Genomic DNA, 5,227 nt, shown 5'->3' on the forward strand with positions numbered 1-5,227 from the left:
GCCCATCGATCCAGCCTGTCCAGATCCCTCTGCAGAGCCTTCCTACCCTTGAGCAGATCAACACTCCTGCCCAGCTTGCTGTCATGTACAAACTTTCTGAGGGTGCACTTGATCCCCTCATCCAAATCATTGATAAAGGTATTAAACAGAACTGGCCCCAGTACTGTGTAATCATGGGCAAGCCACAGGTCTTTATTTCTCCACTGAGAAAACAATGTCAAATGCATACAGTGTATGCCACAAGATTCCGTAAAGTAACTTTCATGAAAGACGGTAAAAATGAGAAAGACAGATTATCCAGCATCTCAAATAACACTATGCTCTTATGCCTAAGCAACAACAATTTGAGATCTCTGCTCACTAATGTTGGAGGTGAGACAGCTGAGGTAGGATTCAGTTCTCTAAACAGACAGCCATGCTGGTTTCCTTAGGATATCCTACCTGGCTTACGGTTGTGTCTCTAGAAGCACAGTGTGTCACCCATAAATCCATTTTTGCATCTGCCAACCCAATGCAGTTCTTTCAGTTAACATAAGTTCTCAAAAATGTCTCTGCTTAGCCAAATGAATTGTGTCTCCCAGCTTGTATGTAGACCCCTTATTTCTTAATTTCCCTCTATGTTTAGTTTAGAAGTCACCCCCACATGGGCATCTAGAGCCATTATATTCTTATGAGACACCTACATGGAGCTTACAGGAGACCTGTCCTACTATGGACAGTAGCTAAAGACCAAGTAGAATTTTCTGGAGTACCAAAAATGGCACTAAATTCATATCTGTGAGCGAATGAATTCTGCCCGTGGGGATTATACCCAGAAGATAATTCATCTCACTTACATTAGTCTCCTGCTCTGAATACTCCCCTGGCAAAGCATGGAACTTCAATGACTATATATGTCCTCCATTGACCACTGGGAGACCTAAAGTTTTTTAGGTGGTTCTAACTAGATGATGCAGACAGTGTGAATCCATCCTTAATAAATGGAATGCATATTTTGGGACAGCAACTATGTCATGCTAGGGCTCCACTGTATCACATTGGGATTCAGAATAGTTCTCCAGCAGCAAACGCAGAGTTTCTCCTAGTTCTGTGTGTGGAAAACATGGTCACAGCATTGATATTGCAGGCTGATTTCTAAGTAACCATCACCAAATGTACAGGAGAAATACCCTGGAGGTACTAGTGCCATCCTCATTACTGTCTGTTGTGGTGATGTGGAAAGTTATACAGCTAAGTTAAAACTCTTTTTATCTACCATAATTTGTCTCCCTCAATAATCAACAGCATCAAATAAACTCAAAAAACCAAGATGACACATCTTTTATATTAACTAACTAACATTTTAGATCAGTCATACCACTTCTTACTCTTGCTACAACTGAAATAATAGTCAAGGGTCTACTTTATATCAAGTTATATATTATTTGATATCTAGAGTTGTATAGTAATCAATAGGCATATATCAGCCATGGCTACTGTAAGATTTTATCATCTGGATTTTTTGTTTCTATATCTTGTTTCTTCTTGCTATATTCCATCATTTACTCTATGATAATGTGGTTTGTTGAGCTGATAGTGTTACTGATGCTTTGCTGCAAACCACAATAATCAATGAAAAGATATAAGGAGACAACTGAGACTTTGCCAAAGTCAGAAAATCTAGAGGGCAAAATAAGTATTATACAGGAAGGATAAATTATTTGAAGTTGTCATACATATACACATACTGGAGTTTTGTACATGAAAGATAGCACTGCAAAGAAAAGTGAAATTTTGCTAACAACATAGCTTTAAGGTAAGCTAAGAGTTATTCAGGAAAACAAGAGGCCATAAAAATATTGATTGATTTTCTAAGTATATTTTGATATGGACCCTCTTCAGTCTGTTTTATATTCAGTTATAACACTTTGGAAAGATGGGAAGATACAGGAAGAAATGTAATGCCACTGAAACTGAACATCAGCAAAGTTAGAACACTGATCAGGGATTTAAGTTATCATCTGTGGGATTGATTGAGTCTCTAATTGTAGTATCATTAAGTGTAGGATGTGCTTCTAGAAGTACTACTCGTGCTGGCTGTTGAAGACTTAGAAGTCTAGCAGTCATACTTGACAATGCAATCTAAACATAAATTGATGGACAAAAAGAAAGGTATTGTTTTGAAAGGGTGAAAAGCAATATACTTCTAGCTACAATGCACTAGCAGGCACATTTGTGTGAGTTTTGTGGTGCTCCTGAGATGTAGACTAAAAATGCATCTAAGGAATGTATTAAGTATGTAGAAAAAATATTAAAGGAACATTATTTCTACTCAAGGTCATTCAATTCATATGCTGAGATATTCAACTGTTTCCAAGACTTCTTTCAACCCAGACCTTTGATTATGCTATAAACACTTCTTGTACTATCAAATTTATGTTACAAAGTAGACAATCTAATGAAGAAATTTGTTCTTCATTTAGAATATTCTTCCCAGATGGTTCGAGATTAAAGACAAACTGTGTGCTCTTTTGTCTCTATAATACACTTTCCACAAAACAATATATGCAATACATGCTTCAGTATTATTTGTAGGGTGTTTATGTGTCATATATTATATTGTTGCCAAATAATGCCTTAACATTTGAAGAGAGTAAGTGTTTTTCAAGTTCTTGGAGTTGCTTGATGTGTCTGAAGAACTGTTTGGGAAAACAGTCCCTTCTCACACCATGCAGCAATAAAATTCATTGGAGAAAAACAAATACATTGATGTTCTAACGAAATGAGAATGCTGTGTGATCCATGAGAGGAAACAGTCTTGAAAATACATTCTGAATTATCCTATGTAGCACTCATACAGTTGCATAGTCCATCATCAGACTTTATCTGGGAAAGACAGGAGCTGAAGATATTAAAATTTAAAAGGTACATTTGCACAGAATATGTAATGAGTTCAAGAAAGATGATTGCAGTCAACTATTGTACAGAACGTGTAATGAAAAAATCAGAACATATTTCAGGAAGAGATAGAAAGAGTAAAATCTTTATTAATACTCATAAAAACTAAGTGTCAGAAAGCAGCAGAGAAATCAATGAGATTAAGCAAAAGTCAAAAAGCAGATGTCAGGGATTTCAAATGCAGATACGGTAGCATAAATGGAAGAATGTGCAGATTTTTAAAGCAAGCAGAACAAGTGAAGCAAAAAGGTGTATAGCATGAATAGTTGGCAGTTGTAAGTTCACAAGGATGGGGAGAACAGAACTAAATGCTGTTCTTCCCACACATAAACTAAATAAGAACTTATATGGATTAACTGTTGGATAAGAGTTAGGGAGAACAGGGAAGTAATTAATAAAAAGGCATATTTAAATAGAAAAAAAAAGATTAAATACATTTCTAAAATGAGGAGCAAATTTCTACTGTAGACTGAATGTATTAAATTAGACCCCTAGTATGTCAATGCAGTTCCGTTACCTACATTGGACCTAGGCCCTGATATGGAAATGATGTGGCTGGAGAAAAAAAGCAGCTCTTTCCCCACCAAGTGATGTACAACACCTGCCATCCTGCAAGTACAGGTATAGAATGACAGCTCCCTTTGCCTCTCTTGTAAGTTCATATCTGTAAAGATATATTGTTTATATCTAAGAATCTATTCAAAATAGCTGCATGTATCTTGAAAATAATGTGGTAGCATTAAAAGGAAGATCATTTCCTTTGCATATGCAAAAGGATTTCAGGCAGAACGTTGGAAAAAAACTCAATAAAAAAAGATCAGGATGGTAATGTCAGAAAAACCGAATTCTTCCTTGTCCAGAATTGGCAAGAACAGACTAAATTACATCACCTTTAAATTTCTTTACCTAATGTAAAGAATAGAGAAACTCAGAATTTTCCCCCCAGAAAACATTAACAAATGGAAGAATTTTAGAGGGCCGATGTTAATGTATGTAAATATGAACTTATTATAAAGAATAATATGCTAAAAAAAGAAAACAGCAAATTCATGAAAAGAATAAATAAAATGTTACAAAGCAATATCAGTGAATAATACTGCTTTTGACCAGGAAAATGTCCCAAGGGCTCTGCCTAGTCACAAATACTTCAGCTACTTTCATTTTTGCATGATACTTGATATGGCAGAATGAGTGCATTGGCTGCATGCTGTTCAACAGTAACAACATAGGCAATCCATAATATTCATCCGGAGGACCTGGCAGACCATATATACAAGGGCCCTCCATTTTACTATGGATATTTGTGCAAGTGATAGACTGGGTCAGACGCTGTTCCAAATAAAATCAAAGGATAAAAGTCCCTCGTGTTTAATAGACATGAGATCAGGTTTGCTGATCAGAAGAGCCACAAAGATCAGCATATGAGTCTTTTCTGTAGAAACTATTGATAGACAAGTGCTGTTTCCTGCACTGCTGGAAAATGGTGTCGCACAACATTCTCCAGTTCACAGCTTCACCACCAAAGACTGTTCCATGTCTATATTATATTGGAGATATGATGCCAAGGAATGAAGGACATAATTCCTTCTTTTGAAAACATATTTCCAAAAATATCAAGATAAATGGGTAAAGATGGCCTTCAGATTTGCTTAGAAAGGGCACTGGAAGGTGAAGATCAGCTTGAATTTAATCCACTATCATATTGGCAGCATTATAGGGAATGCTACTCAGTAGATAGGCATAAAAGATATCTACTGCAAGGATGTGTAAGCAGTAAACTCATGCTTGTAAATCACTTCAGAATCTAACATTGTAAGATCAAGTGATAAAGTAAAATGTCAAGTTTCACTAAGTTCAGAGCTGCAGAACAGGGAAGATAAAAAAGGTGTGCTCTGACCCAAACGGTATTTTGATTTTAACATATTCTGAGTTTCTTGTTTCAGTGGGAGTTGAGCTCCCTAATATCATATGAAACTGAGATCTTGGGAAACAAGTTGAACACATAGCTTGACTTGGTTTGAATGAAATACAATTCATATAGCGATTTTTAGAGAATAAAAGGATCATTTCCAAAATCTTGGTCCATGGAGATAATCTTTAATAGAATGGAATTCCATTAGCTCTGAAACATCTGTTTACTTCAGTAACAGCCTGTCATCAGCTTTCTCTCTGAGATTAAAATAAATGGAAAAAGCTCAGGCTTTGGTGCACGGCTTATAGGGGTAAAGGTTGCAGGCCTTCTCCACTTTTTTTTTTTTTGGTTAATTTAATTTGTAATTGGAAGATAAAT

The sequence above is a fragment of the Pygoscelis adeliae genome, unplaced genomic scaffold (genome assembly GCF_000699105.1).
Source record: "Pygoscelis adeliae isolate BGI_AS28 unplaced genomic scaffold, ASM69910v1 Scaffold113, whole genome shotgun sequence".
NCBI classification, from domain to species: Eukaryota; Metazoa; Chordata; class Aves; order Sphenisciformes; family Spheniscidae; genus Pygoscelis; species Pygoscelis adeliae.